Here is a 16,903-nt window from a genome sequence, read left to right as displayed (position 1 = left end):
AAAATGTTGACAGAATTTTTTAAAACATGTTTGGCATATTTATCAAAAACATGACTGAATATTTTGGGAGGGAGGAAATGAAAAAAATCTATAATATGTTCATTAAATATTTTGGAAAAGGGCACAGCATTTCTTGTGGAAAAATACAAAATTTTGACTGTCAAAAAAAATTCACAAAAATTGTTTTTTTTTAAAAAGGCCATTATTTTCAATGTAAAAACTTTGCATTTGAAAAAAAAATCAGCTAAGCTTTTAGGATACAAAAAGAGATGCTGTGTTGACAAAACTTTTCAAGTTGTAGCACATAGTTTTCCAAAGTGATGACACTTTAGAAATGTCTGTGCTATTGAAGAGAAATAACATGGAGAGGAGAAGGGTCTATGTTACCTTGAAACTGTATAATAGGAGATGTTACAAGAGTTAAGTGAAATTGTATGAGGGGTATGTTGTTGGACGAAGACAAACAGAACATATGGGGCTGGATGTAGAGAGAGACAGAGGCTTAGATTCCTGAATGAAACCTCCATCCATACTGGTCATTTGGGGATTTTGAATTTGAAAGTGACACTGATTCTTGGGGAGAGCAGAAGCAGGATCACAGAGGGGGTCGAGGAGCTACATTGTGATCAGGTCAGAAGCACCATCAAGCACTTGTAAGATTAGCTTTTCCCATTGGAAGTAAGAAGAAGGGTTACCAAAAGCTGTTATTCTGTTTACTCTGGTTAAATAAAAGCTTAATGATTTTCAAAGCCCAGGGGGCAGAGGTGTTCAGTAGGGTTTTGAAGAGCTCTTCAGTGACCTCAAAATCGAGGAAGAGCAGCCAGGATGACCCCATGTTCACATCCAAATACCCCAACCATTTATTTTGGTGTGTTTCTAGCAAGACAGGAGCTAACATAGCGGCTGGTTGTTTCTTTGGCTGTGAACAAGAATAATTGATTGTCTGCAGGAATGTGCACTACTGTAGGAGTAGTAAACCTCATAGCCTCTGAATATTAATTAATACCATTATTATCAGGAGTAACTTACTGTACTGATACAAACTTGCTGTACTGATATACACTGGAAATGAAAGGAGAACACAACCTAGTTTTCATTAGCACACTGCTGTGGCAAAACAGTAGAAGGACTCTCTTATATTTGGGGATGGCAAATGGTTTTAAACAACCCAATAACAAAAGTAGTTCACTCAAATGTGTGTCTGCATGTGTGGGATGTGGGCAGGGAATAGAACCTGGACAACAGTCTCCTTTGTTTCTGTTTTGGGCTAAAATAACCTATTTTATAGATGGAGAACAAAGACACTAATTGACTAATATATTTTGTGTCTGTGTGTGTGTGTGAGTGAGAGAGGAGAGAGAGTGTGGGTGTGTTTTGACCACTACTCTGTTCTTACTGGTGGTAGTATTTTGATCACCCCTCTGTTCTTTCTTTGCACAGGTGTAAATAACTACACAAGGTGATGGAGGTTCAGATCTTATTCTGAGAATGATCAGGCTTGTACGGAAATGAATAACATTTCTGCATGTTACTACATGCTTGGACCAGAGGAGCTTTTAAGTATTTATGCACAGAGGAACAACCATTGGGCAATAGAGAGAGCCTTTGAGAGCCATCCAGTGCCCTATCCATCCTTGGATGATTATGGGGACTTGGGTGCCAAACACCACTATGATCCATAAAACCTGAGTTAGGCATCTGTACAATAAATATGGTGAGCAAAGTACCTTCTAATGTGATCCACAAAAGCCAGGATGGTAGGCTGGGAGCCACCAAAGCTAGGCAATAGGAGAGACCAACAAAAGGGGTAGGTACTAAGCTGCTCCCCTCTTATGAAGAAAGGCATGAAAGCTTAGGCTGTAGGGTGGCACCTATCTCCAATTACACAGGCAAGAAAGGGAAACCACCACCTGGAGTCAGATAGCTTTGGCACTTCTTGGGAGAATGCCTTGGACCACACAAAACCAGCAGAGGAGGAGGGGGTGGCAGCCTTACAACTTTAGCCCAGGGGTTAGAGCATGCTACCGCTGGAAGGTGGGAGACCCAGGTCCAATTCCCTACACTGCCAGAGGAGGCGAAAGGAGTTGAAGAGGCGTCTCCCATCTCTCAGACGAATGCTCTATTGAGCTGTGGGATAGTGAGTCGTCTAGCCTGCGGAAGCTGTTCCACTGTGGCCAAATAATGAAAGAGTGATTGAAACCGGGGACTAGACCCTGTGTCTCTCACAGTCCATGTGGGGGCCTTAAAACTGGCCGACAGAATTATTTTCTCTCACCAATGCCTCTTCCCCTGTGCAGAAATACTGAAAAACTCCACTGGCCCCAGCGCTTTGTTCAGGGGTTCTCAAACTGCGGGTTGGGAGCCCTCAAAGGGTGGCGAGATTAGTATGGGAGAGGAGGGGTCACGAGCTGTCAGCCTCCACCTGCCACGGCTACAGCTGTCTGCCTCAGGCACCGCTGACTGCCAGAGCCCCGCAGAACTGGTCAGCCAGAGAGCAGCAGCTGCTGGCTGGGGGCTCTGCAGGCAGCACCACCCCCAGCAGCAGCGCAGAAGTAAGGGAGGCGGGGTGAGGGGCCGGGGGAAGGAGTATCACAGCCTGAAATATTAAACAAACAAACAAAGCGTGAGAACCCCTGACTTAGACTTTGCGGGCAAAGGGGCTAAGGGAAGAGGCGGGGGCAGGGCTCAGCTGTTGGGGCGGAGCCAGCGTCCCTGGCCCCGCCCCGTCTGACACATGACACCGCCCGCCTCTGCCAGCGCCCCTTGACGTCAGCAGCAGTTTCAGCTGGGGCGCCGTCTCGCAGATCGCCCATCCAGCCCTGGCTGTGACGCAGTCGTTGTCCCCCGTCGGCGGACTCTGCCCCCTGCTCAGCCCGGCTCTTGGGGCGCCGCCGGGCCTGGCGAGCCTCGCTGCGGCGGTGAGTATCTCGAGCCTGCGGCAGACCAGCGCTCCGGAAGGGGGGCGGGGCTTTGCGCGGCTGCTGCTGCTTCTGGAAAACATGGTGTCGCACGTGAGGCTTATGTAAAATGAGCGACGTCTGCCGGAGCCAATGGGACGGCGGGTGCCTTTTGACGCCTGCAGAGGGGGCGCCTCGCTGGCCAATGGGAAGCGCGGGGAGGTGGCTGCCCCGGCGCAGTCACGTTTCTGAGTGTATGATGAAGTCGGGGCCGGCGCGGCTTGGTGGTGCGGTGCGGACGGAGCTGGGTGAGTGAGTGAGGGACGGGGGACGGAGACGAGGACAAGGACCCCGACCCCCTCCCGGGCCCGCCGCGCGCGGGGCTGGGCCTGCAGACGGGGGGGCATCACCCCGTTCCCTGCGCCTGTGGGGGCGGGCAGTGCGCGGGCTGCCCTGTCAGCGGGGCCGGCCGGGCTGCGGGGTCGGCTGCGGCGCGGCCCCCGAGCGCAGGGAGCCCCAGCCCGCTGCCCTGTTTGAGGGTTGCAGGGGGCGGGGGGCTGGTTGAGGGGAGAGCGGCTGGGTGGGCTAGCGCTGGGTGGCAGCGTTAGGGGTGTGGGCGGTGGGTGTGTGGAGGTGTTAGTTGTCTGTACTGGGGTGTGCACTGAATGTCCCCATCTCCCTGTGCTGCATACAGCGCTTATCTCGTTCCTCTTCCATGGTGAGTTGAAAGCAATGGCCCTGGCACTGCAGTGAGACCAAGACCCTTCCTGCGCTGTGAGAAGTGAGTTCCCAGCGAGGCTGTGGCAGTGCAGGTGGTTCTAATCCTTCGAGTCTGGCATTAGGAGGCAGGGTGATGGGATGGAGTAATTGTTTAATCACATTTAGTGCTGTACTTGCACTTAAACTGATGGTACATGTGACCTTAAAATCTAGCTGTTGCTGACTTTCTTTAAATTAAGTTCTGCTGTGTTCTGTTCAGTTGGATTCTGCTTTTCCAGTAGGAGTGTCTTACAATATTGTAGCTGAGTTGCATGTTGTAGATGGCATGCATATATCTTAATGATCATAGAATGAGTTAAACATGCAAAATACTAGATAAGTGATTAAATATCAATTCAGAATGCAAATTCTAAAGTCAGATAGAATTTAACTTGGACACCGTTAAACCTTCAATATATGCATACAAATCCTCTATAAAATGAGGAGATAAAAGATTGTACTAGCATGCTCTGCAACAGACTCAAATAAACCTTAGATGAAGCAGGCAAGATGCTTTGTCTTATGTTGCTTTTTACGCATGTTAGCAAACTGTCTCAAAACTATAAAATGCTATTATTTACCTTACATACACATATACTGTCTTTGTAAAACAATTCTATATGCTGAACAGTACTTAAAGTAACTAGTATGGACAAAACTGGTATTATTAAAGGAAATTAACATTTAATAATTGTTCTAGAGTAATACACTGACTAAATTATCGTTTGAGAGAATTTAGCTACAGTGTGGTCCTATCTACAACAGGATCTCTAATGGGCTTAATGATGGTGTCTTCTAATTTGGAGACCAAAGCAGATTATTTGTGACTTTAGTAACTGTTTTCAGTTGAGAGACTAGATTAGGAGGATTTTAAGGACTGTAATCTTTTAGTTGTTTTAAAACCTGTTCTATAAAAATAACTTTCTAAAATAGAAGTGTAAAGCTCTAAGCTCCACAACCTTACATATTTTAATTGCATATTTTTCATTAAAAAGGGTCATAACTTTACATCATACTAATACGTTATTGCTTGCTAGGATTACATAGGGAAAAATACAAATGTGCTTTTCATACTTTAAATAAGCCTTCCATTTTACTAAAGTGAACTAAAATACCACATTTCTGTTACAGTAATCTTGCAACAACAGCAGGAAAAAGTAACAGAAAGTTGAGAGAAATTTTTTTGGTGTTTTATGTTGCTTATTTGACAGCTGTGTGCGTGTGAGACTTTTATTGTTTCACTGTTGTCTGTGTGGGCCTTTCATATAGCAGCAAAGGAAAGAACATAAAAATTAAATTAATGATTCTAAAACCAAGTTTGGCAGGTGAAGTCAGGAGTAGTACCTGAGGCTGTTAAATACATTATTAAGACTTGACAAGATTTCAAGTTGTCAGTGTTCCTTTAACCATCCAGACTGTTTACATATTACATAACTATTTAGGTAACATTTCTCAATACTACTAGTGCCTCTGGGAATTGGCTTCTACTTCTCAGGAAGGATGAAAGTAAATCCAGAAGCTGCTAACATGAAGATGGTGGCAGTCTAAGTATTTACTGAGGTATATAGATAAGGATTTGCTAAGGCTTAATACATGGCACAGATGCATTTGTAGCATTGGTGAACCTCACAAGTACATTATGTACTAGTTTCAAAGAGAAGGTGGGAGGCTTCTACCACTACTAATATATAATTTTTTTTACCATCATTGTGTGGTAATGGTGTATGTCAAGTGATCTTGTGCTACTAACACACACATACACTGGTTGATGCAGTTTGAGTGGATTACCATTGTTTAAAAACAATTCCTACACTTATACCTATGCAAGCAACATGTATTAAAGGCAATTTTATAAGTGCTAAAGAGCTAGGTATTTATTTTTCTTTCTTTCTTTTTTAAACGTACCATTCAGTATGATTTCTCCTGTTTTTATTTACGAATAGTTGCTGTCTCTGCTGAAACCTGTAAAGTAGTTTTTTATATGACTTTATTTTTCCTTCAAGAAAATGGAGGCTGAAGTTAACTTTATTGAAAGCAAATTGTTATTTCTAGCTATCAGAATATCACCTAAATACTGCAGTACAGTGCTTAAAAAACAAACAAACATAAATAAAAATCCAGAGATAGTGGTGCAATACTGAACACCACTGTAGGGTATAGTATTATCTTTTTGACAATGTTTGCCATTTATTTGGATAGAAACATTTCTGTCTCAAACTCTTGAAAGGAAAAATTGTCATTAATATTGAATGAAGAATTTCTGTTCTAAAATTCCATGTATTCTATCACATCAGGCTCATTATTTGAGGTATGGGTCAGGGTTTTGCAGGATCTGAAGTAGGGAAACCTTGATTTTGTCGACTGGATTCCTTTGTGTAGAAAACTATTATATTTGCTATTGCTGTTTCTTTCTTAGTGGGATTATATCTTTATCTCTGAAAGACATCTAGTTGAAATCACAATACATATAAGTGAACCACTTGAGCTGGGAGAGGTTACTTCCAGCCTGAAAAATATCATTGTGTCCGTTGTATTTGCACAGGAATAAGTTCTGTGGGGAGAGAGCATATTTTATTGTGTTAGTGCATCTGGTAGCACAGTGCCTCTTATCTGCAAATCCTGATTGGGCTTTTTGGGTGATATTAAATAAAACTAACTCTTTGAATTTCTAGACTAAACTAGTTTTGGACCTAGTCCAAGAACCTCATCTTTTTATATTAATATGTTTTTCCTCTGCATTAGATCATATCTTATTAAGCAGACTGAAAATTTGGTATTTAATTTTCAGGCTAAATACCAATAGACCACAAGATGTGAGTAGGGGTTATCTCTGATTGCTATCTGATGACCAGGAAATGTTAATTCTTGATAGCCTAGGCTGACCTAAGGTTTAAAAAGAAAAAACCAAATGTAACTTCTATTTCTTACATAATCTTTTAGCTGTGTAAAACAAGTTTTGTGCTTTTAAAAACTCCTTCAGTCTAATAGTAATTCATCTGAATTAACAGCATTGTACTGAGTAGTCATAATTGGACTATTTTAAAAGGGAACAGCATGTTCTCTTTAATGCATTATGTAATACTGAACACAAGCTGCTTTTCCGGAAATGGTTGGTTACCTAGTAATTATGATGCATAGTAACAAAACTGCTGTTATATGTTATGAAGTTTTGTGCCTCCAAGTTTTAATTCTAAGTTTTATATGAATCCATTCATAGTGTCCGTAGGTTACCACGGTTTCTGACTGGGTTCTGTGGTGGAATGGTTAGGATCATTTCTGCATCTGCCCTTTGTTTCTTTTCCCATTCTATCCTTTCTGTTTCTCTGTCACCTTTTCTTTGTCATTCTTAGTTTCTGTATCTTGACCTATTTTTTTCATGTCCTTGCCTCTTCTGTTTCAGTTCTTTCTTTTAGTTTTTTTCCCCCCCTCTGGAGTCCTGCAGTGTGTAAAGCATTTTTTTACTATTCATTTTCCTCTGACTACATTAAAGCTCTTTACACATAATCTGCTGAAAAAAGAGAACCTAGTGGGCTCATGTAATATTATAAATTTCCCTTATTAGCTAGCTGTGTGTGGAGAGTGTTGTGGCTCCTGCTGGCATTGGATCAGATGACATTGTGCTCTTAAACTGACACAAGGGCTGGATGAATACATTGATTGGGTCAACAGTGTGAAGTCCATGTACTAGTTAGTCTAAATACATAATTGTACAGTTTGCAAAATCTGCATTCACTCCCATTATTTCTTCCTTCTGAAGAAGGAGGATCTTCATCCTAGCCTAAATCTGAGGCATTTCCCTACTCCTTGTTGCTGGGAAAATTATTGCATGGGTTATATTGAATAGACTTCACACCTGTCTTGTGGAAACCATTTTCCCCCTCACCAGACTGGATGGAGCACTGTAGACATGATCTCTGCAGCCCCTAAGCTTCAGGAAAAGTGCTGAGAGCAAAAGCTTGGTCTTTACATAGTATTTGTTGACTCAGCCAAAGCTTTTGACTCTGTAAATTATGAGGGACTCTAGAAATTTTTGTTCATCTTTGGATGGCCCCTGCCAAGTTGGTTTGTGTGCATGGGTTTTCTTTTTTTTTTTTTGGTCATTCAGTCCTTCCATGATGGCTAGAGTGGTGGAAAATGGCAAGATATCAGACCTGTTTCTGCTCACTAGTGGCTCTGAACAAGGTTGTGTGTTGGTTGCCATGCTTTTTGCCATCCTTTTTTTTTCTAGCTGTGGTTATGGATGCATTTCATGCCATTGACAGAGGAGTATTTATCCAGTTCTGCACTGATAGGAAGTTGTTCAATCAGCAACATTTTAGTGCTCACATAAAAGTGACAGATTTGCTTAAGGAGCTTTTATTTGCTGATGACTGAACTGGTTGCTCACTTGATTGGTGATCCGTTTATAACTAATCATTTTACTCATGCAGTCAATTGCTTTCGTTTCACAATCAGTCTAAAGCAGAGGTGTTCAAAGTGTGGGGCGTGCCCTTCCCTGGGGGAGGAGGGGACGGAGTGGAGGAACGTTGTGGGGAGCACAGGGGACCCCGAAGCTCCTGTTGCCCTGCTGCAGCCCCTTTGCCCCAACTATGGCCCTGCTCCCAGCCCCTGGTGGGGGAGGGATGTGGCAGGGGGCGTGGACAGGAATGGGACGGGGGCTTGACACCTGCAATTAGGAAGCAGCAGCGCATAACACAGCAAGGTGGTGGCAAGTTTGTCATATTGACATTACTGCTTTGAAATAAGGTGCATTGACACCTGGCGTAAGAAGGTCCCAGCACAACAAAGGATACAGCAACCTGCAATGGCCATGGACAGTTTGTCTATCCCATATGTAACTGTCTTTGCAGTTCTTGTATTGGTCTGACCTCGCATGTGTGTTCACCTGTAGCATTTGCTGACTCTTCTCATACATTGACATGAGACTCCATCAAACCTGAGGAGAGTGAATAAATACATACACAGCGTTGACTTCAAGATAGTAGCGCTTGTATCCGTCATACCATCACTTCAGACTCTTGATTGGCTGGTGACTTTCGACTTGCATTCCACATTGCCAACCACCCAGCCTGAAGAAGTACCTTGTACTTATGATAGGGCCTAATGATTATCACTACCAGGTAATGCCCTTTATACTGTGCACCGCGCCGAGAGTCTTCATCAGATGGCTTGCTGTTGTGATAGCACACATAAGGAAACGATATTTGTGTCTATCCTTATCTAGATGACTGGCTGATCAGAGCCAAATCTTATTGTGAAACTGATGAGCATTAATTATATCCTGTCCCCATTTGCCTGGCTGGGTTTATTCATGAACCACAAGAAATAATCACTTCAGCATGGATGATAGTTCATAGGAGGATAGATGATGATTTAGTTGTTGATAAATGGAATAATCAGAAATGACCAGCATGGTATGGACTTGCCTCACAATGATCAGACCATATGTCTCTGTGTACCTGCTGTCACTTGCCAGACTTTGCTTGAGGCCCCAGCAACTTAATCTCAGGCCAGTTTACCGTCAAAAGAAGTATCAGTGGAGCAAAACAGTTGTGATCTTGTCTCACATTTCTTAGAGCACTGTCCTTTTGGTTACACGTGGACAGCGTCAAGAAGGGAAGTACCATTTGAAGACTCCATCATCATCCACAATCGTGGATGCATCTGGGATAAGATGGGGTGCTTACCTAGACCCTCTACAAATACAGGGGACATGGCACTAGGAGGACATGAGCCTACATGTAAATGTCTTGACACTCCAGGCCGTCAATAGCATTAGAGTGCTAGTTATTCCTTCTGGTCCTATGGCACTCTATAGTACAGATACTGGCAGACAGCACTTCAGCAGAGTACTATATAAACAAGCAAGAGGGCGCCTGCTTTTCTCCGTTGTGCAGAGAAATGATCAAATTGTGGAACTTATGCTGTTTGCACAGTATATCCTTGATAGCCCTGGACTTGCCAAGAATCAGTAATGACTTTGTTTGCTCAGGAAATACACCATCTGTCATCAAGTACGAGTCACCACTGCTATGATCCATCATCAAACTGATATTTTACCAGTGGGGGAATCCAGTATTAGATCTGTTTTGCCTCCAAGGACAATGTAAAGTGCCCTGTTTTCTGCCCCAGCGGGGCATAAGCCAGGGATCCCTACTGGATGCCTTGCTGCTACAATGGAGTCAAGGGCTACTATATGCCTTCCCACTGATCCTGCTAATCCCTGGGATGATTGTCAAAGCCAGACAAGATTGGGCCAGGCTCATCCTCATCGTTTCTTACTGGGTGAGACATTTCTGGCTGATGGACTTGCTACTTATATCTGCACAGACCCTAGTCAGACTTTCAGATCTATCGTCACAGAACCAGGAGTAAGTGACTGCCTGGAAGCCGCTGGATGAAAGTACCTGGGGAAAAGAAACACTCTTCACATGTTCAGCACATCCTGGCACAAAGCAGGAAACCACCCTAAAGGAGACTTACTCCTGCAGTGGAGGAGAGATTCACAAGGTGGCCCATACTGCCTAGTATCTGGGCAGACCTAAATATCAAAGATCCTGGATTACTTATTGCAGTTTAAAACATTCTGGACTCTTATTCAGTAAAATCAGTGTTCATCTGGTGGTGATATCGTATATCATCCTCTGATACAATTGCTTTTGATCTTCTCCCATCTGATGGTATCAGCATTCTTTAAGGATCTGATTCTCTCTCTCTCTCACTCACACACTGCTCTTTCATCACATCAGAGCATGAGGAAGCACAGTGCTCGTGTGCAGCTTTGACAGACGCAGATATGCAAAAGATTCCAAGGTTTTGCATATGGGGGCACATGTGCACATACAGTGGGATCCACATTGACTGCAGCATCTTGAACCATGGTTGTTATGGGATAAGGAACCTTTCTTTTTCAATTCTAAGCAGACTCTCTCTCTCAATAGAGAGGAAGGATGGTCCAGATGTTAGGGTGCTAACTGGGGAGACCCAGGTTCAATTCTCTGTTCTGCCACAGGCTTCCTGTGTGATTTAGTCTCTTGTGCCTCAGTTCTCCATCTGTAAAATGGAGATAACAGTACATTTCTATCTCGTAGGATCGTTGGGAAGATAAACACATTTTAAAGATTAAGTGCTCAGTAATCAGGGCCATATAAGTACCTTAAATACTGTTTGTTTACCACCTACAGTAATAGGACCCTGATTTGGATTGCAGTTTTTCGACATCGCTACAGTACATGTAATACAACTCTTTTTTCCACTAAAGAGTGATGTTAACAGTTCAGCCATGATCAACTTGTATGCTTGGTGCTTTCATAAATTTAATGCCATAAAAGAGCCCCATAATTAGCCAATATTCTGTAATTTATAGTGTGATGGAAACTTGAAAGAGATGTTAATATCTATATTGTGAAATGATTTTGTAGCTGATCTTGCAGAACTAGTTTTATATCAAAATCAGGACCCAACATGTGGTGTCGGATTTTATCTTTTTAAAATTTGTTTAGGTAGTGATTTTCACTGTGGTTTTTAATTTAGAGTGGTAATAAATCACATTTCTCAAGAACAGTTTTTCTTGTGAATGCATAGCAGTGTGTCAGAGCCAGGGGCTAGTAATGGCCATAATGAGCTCCAAATACTATATATGTACTGAATATTTTTTACTCCACAGGATTATTTAGCTGAATGCAGTTGAAAAGTTATCTTAAAATGTTTTTCTCTTGCAAAGACTATCATACGGGGTTCTGTGTTTGTCTTGCAAGAGTTGACTATTTCTCAAACACCTGTAGAGTAAGAAATGCAACTTTTTGCCTGCTTCAGGTGTTTGATCTCAGTTTTTACTCTAGGAATATACGGACTCTTTAACTTGGATTTTGGTAGGTAAGCAATTGTGTAAATGCCTTTGAAATAAGTTTTTCTAACATATTTAAACCTGTGCCTGTGTCTGGTTGATTTAGGATCTAATACAGGGTGTGAAGCTTTTTTGAATTTACGAAGGAAAACAGAAATCAGTAACTTTTCATGTACAAATGCTATAGCTTTATTTTCAGATTTTGGTTGTAGCTAAGGAATTTTCCCATTTCCTTTGGGTTCACTTTTGAATCCTAGTAATGAATATAATTGCTCTCTCATTTTACAATTCATGTTTTCCATCATGCATGACTAGGCTCTTATTCCCCTAATTAAATGTACTTATGAAATAAACAGGGGTTTTAAAATCCTTTTCTGTAGTTTATTTATAAAACTATATTGGGTTTGTTTGTTTTGTTTTGTTTTTGCAGGAGAGCATTAACTACAGTTTCAGACCTTGATTTGGAAAGATCATAATTAGCACATTCATTAAGGTGAGTGTCTTACTTATGCTCTCCCCACAATAAATGATCTGAACTTCGTATGTTTTGCTTTCTTGATTACTCTGAATTCATATCACAATTTTTTTTTTTTTTTTTTGCATTAGATGCTGCATTGGAGCTATTATTTATTTATATATAAAGCATTTTTGACAAACAGGAACTTCAGAACATAGTGAGTGAGGTAAAAGTCATGAAGCACATCGAAATGAGTTGGCTTCTGTTTCCTTTTTAGAAAATGGAAGCCTTCTAGCATCACATCTAATACCAAGTGCTAGATTTGCATCTTTCTATGCAATAAAGTGATTTTCTGTTTTTGTTTTCACTATTTTGGGTTCTCCTTTCAGATGTTTTAAGTGATCCCAATGCCAAAGGTGATCCTGGGACCAATGAACATGGAGGCTAATTTAAATCTAAGTCCGTGGGATTGTGGGTCAAGAGAAAATGCAAAATTTTGACCTCAGGATGTGATGTGGAGAGCAGGCAGGTTCCGGGATAGTATGTTTTTTTTGGAGAGTCATTCTAGTTTTTAGTCACCCTGATATTAATTCAGATGTGGATTGTCTGTGCCTAAATAGTCTTCGACACACACAGATTTCAAAATACTGCAGTCTTCCCTATACAGAAAACTGTTGTGATCTTCAAAGGATAAACAGATTTTTTTTTTTAATTTGGGAGGAGCGTGTTTTATTGTTTATTTGTTAAAATCTAAAATCAGAAGCCCTAATTGCAAATCAGAACTGAGTTATTTAAAATTGCTTTATTTTTCTCTAAAATGCAGGAAAACATGACTTCAGAAGACTAAAGTTTAGTGCATGCACAGACTGAGGAAAAACAAAATTTTGATAAGACTCTGTTGGACGTTTGGAGAGGGTAGTTGCCTTATAGATTAGTTTAAGGAGAGTTTCCCATATGTAAGACGTTGACAAACAGGCAGACAAGGTTGACGTTGCAGGGTCAGGAAGTGTGTGAGGAAATAAGAATACTGGGAGCAGGGTTCTGAAAAACCTAGAAGATGATGCAATGAAGAAGGGGAGAGAGTGGAGAGCTTCAAAGAAGGGGTGATGTGGTCAGTGCAACAAGCAAGGAAGATGATCTTAGCAGCTTCATTTTATGTATGCTGGAGGGGGACGATGTATTAGGGAGGAGATGGGTGCCTGGTCAGGAGTTTTGGCTAGTGCTATAACATTGCTGAGGATGCAGAATCAGAATTCTAAGTATTTTGGGCATAATTAAGTATACTGTATTCATCAATTGTATCACATGCATACCTAAATATCCTTCTGGTCATTTGATCTTCATCTGTTGCTACAAAAACCTTACCTAGTTGGGTTTTTAAAGCTGACGGTTTACTGTTCTTTTTTAATACTGCAGGTGCGACTTCTGTTCCCTTTAAAAGGGGGATTTGGCTCGGATCTATGCAATTTAAGATGCTATGCAGCCTTCATATCATTGTATTTCAAGGAGTAGCTGAAAACTACTTCATAAATTTCAGATCAATCTTTGACATTGACATGGCTACTCAGGTCAGTTAAACATGGAGCAAAAGACTTTTGTATTGAACCTTTTAAAAAGGTAACTATTTTTTTTAAAAACATTTCCCAAGCATGGGCACGAGGAAGCCTGTTTTAGACCCTACTAGACTGGAGTGCCCTGTCTTCAGTGAAACAGTTGATCTTGAAACAGAATCTTATTTTTAGTTGGATTTAATTGAGAATTCCGTGCATCATAGCAGATTGTTAAACCAAATGCAGAATACATAATTCATGGCAAGAATAGCAAGTCCTGTTGGCCTATTTTCAAAGATCTCAACTAGTGAGGATAAAAATTTAATTTCCTTAGCCCAAATACTGTTTGGAAGAAGATAGTAGGGAAAGGACACTGTCCCCTACAATAAATGTGAAAACTTGGAAGGACTGTGTATGAGACTGCCTTAATTAATGTTGGGAATGCAGCCATGTTTCCAGTGCATAGGTGCAAAATTTTCAGCTGTGGCTCAGAGCTGGTCCTAAAGTTTTATTGTGAAAGGGACCCGAATTATTATGGAAAACTTGAGGCAGTTCCTGTATCATGAAAATATACAACAGGGGAGGCCAAATGTTTATGGAATTAGTCTGTTCACAAAATTGCCTGCTATATAACATGTAACTAACATAAGAAATTGAATACTATTTTTTTTGGATAAAATCATTAATATTATACTTCAAAAATTTCTGTAGTCTCTTAGAACCAAAAAAGACCACATACTGTACTTCCACATTCAAAACTCACATTGACTTGGGTCATATGTTGCAAAATGGTATGCTGTGAATAAGATTTTCCTTAGAAGTCTGGCCAACATTGTAGTGTACTTTATCAAACAGTAGTTGTAAAGACACAGCATTTTAAGATGACCTGTTAACATATGCTGTTTTCCATCATATTTAATGAAAGGTTCTAGTGCTAATCTCAGTTGTTTTTTTTTAACCATTAGTCCTGGATATTCCAATGCAATTTTTTTCACTCCAAGTGTTTTGAAAATGATTTAGATGTTTGTCACATAAAATGCAAGCTGTTTTAATTTATTTGGCTATTTCTGTCTGCCATATACTGTTTACACTTTTTAGGATAGCTAGGATGTTTTAGGTTTAGAAAGAATGTGTATGTGAAACCTGGTGTGTGTGTGTGTATGTGTGTGTATGTGTATGTGTGTGTGTGTATATATATATATATATATATATATATATATATATATATATAAATATATATATATATATATATATATTTTTTTTTTTTTTTTTTTTTTTTTGGACAGTTTGGCATCTTAACTTCCCCAAGATGTGCTGAATCTGTCTGTTTTTTAATGTACATAAAGCCAGGACTCAAAAAATCCTCTTGCTAATGGAAAGCTTTTACTGATGAGCATGAAGGCTTAAGACATCAGTTCCTGTAGAATTTAACCTTTCATTTAAAACAACAAAATAAGTTAATATCCCATGTGGTTGCAAAGATAACCTTTCAAAAGTGATAGAAAACTAGAGTGAGTGTTGGCTTTCAGAGTTAACAGACAACTCCAAGGCTTCTGCTGCTTAATTTAGTAAGTAGAAGTAGAATGAAATGTGTATCTTGTCATTAACGTTGCTGTTGTTGAGAACCTCTCTGGGCAATGATTAAACTGACAAGAAATTCAGAAATTTCACATTGCTGGAGAGCATTACGAGGCTGTAGAAAGGGGAGAAGAAACATACAACTCCTTCCTTACCAGCATTTATTACATTCAAAACCTACACTGTCCTCATATATCAGACACCTACTAGCCTGAGGGTGACCAGAAAGATGGATAGTGAAAATCATTAGGCCAGAACTTTGAAATCTGAATACCTGAAGTTGGACTCCTAAGAAGGTAGCCTAGTTTTTTCCAAAGATGCTGAATATGCACCGCTCCTGTTCATGTAAATGGATGTCTAGTGGTGGTAAAGGCCACAAAATACCTTAATTTGGAGATGATGTTTTTCAGCCTGTGCAGACTTCAAAAAGTCCTATCATGCTGTTGCTGAACCAGAACTCAGAACACACCTAAACAGTATGCAATCTAAAGATTTTTGTATTTTGAGATTTTTATATAATTTTTCTGAAATTCAAATATATTAAAATGCATCTCTCTCTATCTGCTTCTTTTGCTGGATGAAAATTCCTTCTTTACCCAAAGGTTATCGGTATAGGGTTGGCATAACTGAGAGCAACATTTTGGTATTTTTTGTTCTTTAAAACTTATAAGAAAAGGATAATGTTGAGGGGCCCAGGTATTTCTTTTATATTTTATAGTTTGAGGTGTCCGGACTCTGTAATGGATGAGGATTACCAGTAGAAGAGGAAGAGACACAGTTTAAGTGATTGTGAGAGATTCTGGACCTAGGTACTTCATGCTTTTTGTTGCTAGCTGGGAGGGAAAACACTTATGCCAACCTTGCTTAAAAAATGCAGGTAAGGAATGTGTGTAATTGTTCTGATTCATTTGAGTAGAAATTTAAATTTTAAATAGTTTATTGATAGAGCTATTTTTGTTCCAATTGTGCTTTAATTTATCTTAAAAAATAATTTTCGTTAATGTAGGTATGCAAAAAAAATACAGTAATAGAAGCAACATATAATTTCTGTCAATTAGGCTTTACTCACTGCCTTTAAAAAAGACTGCATTTTCAAGCATTCGGGTTTCTTTATGTAGATTACATCATCTACTTTCTGGTCTTGTGAGAATTTTTTTTATTGCCATGAATTTTTAATAAAAAAATTCTGGAATTAAACTCTTCATTAAGCAAGTATTAACTTATGCTTATGGTGACTCAGACTGGATGTGAAAAAACATACTCTGGAAATAGATTCCTGGATTACTATAAAAGTCTGCCAAGAAAGCACTGCTCTGCATTTTCCTTGTGCTTATGTGTGAGAACACAAATATTTTGCTGTCTTTGTTAGAAAGAATGTCACAATGAGGATAATCTGTTAACTCTGCTTTATTTTCTTAGCACTCAAATAAGTTTTAAGACTCAACTGTTTGTATAGTTAGTCTTTTACAGGTGCACGGACTACTTGTAGATTAATACTAAATTGACTTCTTTCTTTTGATGTCTGTCAAGTTAGCATCTTTTTGCTAGCAAATGTGAGGAAATATTTAAGCATTGCCAACTTGCCCAGGGAGCCTGTGTTAAGTTTCCACACTTAGTTTTTTGTTCAGATAGCATGGAATGGTCAAATCATTGCCAGTTTGTCAAGTAACAGTTGCAAAACAATACAAGTTAGCAAAGCAGCTCTCTAAAAGAGGACTTATGAAAACATTTCATATTAATGAAAATTCTAGTAATAGACTTTAAAATCTAGACTGTCAGGAATGATTTCTCTGATACCTGTGCTTGTGCATGCAGT

At 40.1% G+C, this 16,903-nt stretch overlaps 1 protein-coding gene and 1 long non-coding RNA gene across 4 annotated transcripts in view; one reads left to right on the top strand and one right to left on the bottom strand.

Moving 5' to 3' along the window:
- Window positions 1-2,456: 2,456 nt before the first annotated feature.
- LOC137147127 (uncharacterized) lies at window positions 2,457-3,812 on the bottom strand. The gene is made up of 2 exons (XR_010918156.1): window positions 3,548-3,812; window positions 2,457-2,990 (listed from the first exon to the last, which is right to left on the bottom strand). It is a non-coding gene; the product is annotated as an uncharacterized lncRNA (long non-coding RNA).
- Window positions 3,152-16,903, top strand: part of PER2 (period circadian regulator 2) — a 66,232-nt gene continuing 52,480 nt past the window's right edge. The window contains exons 1-3 of one of the 3 annotated variants that reach the window (XM_067538927.1): window positions 3,152-3,205; window positions 3,592-3,709; window positions 11,933-11,995. The gene's annotated coding sequence lies outside the window, so the exon portion shown is untranslated. Of the gene's footprint in view, window positions 3,206-3,591; window positions 3,710-11,932; window positions 11,996-14,838; window positions 15,965-16,903 lie in introns of those variants that run through there. The other 2 variants (XM_067538925.1, XM_067538928.1) reach the window with 2 other exon arrangements.

Source organism: Emydura macquarii, unplaced genomic scaffold, assembly GCF_026122565.2.
Source record: "Emydura macquarii macquarii isolate MOO-44397 ecotype Brisbane River unplaced genomic scaffold, CSIRO-AGI_Emac_v2 contig_499, whole genome shotgun sequence".
In the NCBI taxonomy this organism is placed as follows: domain Eukaryota; kingdom Metazoa; phylum Chordata; order Testudines; family Chelidae; genus Emydura; species Emydura macquarii.
The sequence above is the reverse complement of the archived record's forward strand: the minus strand, read 5'-3'. Positions and strand labels throughout refer to the sequence as shown.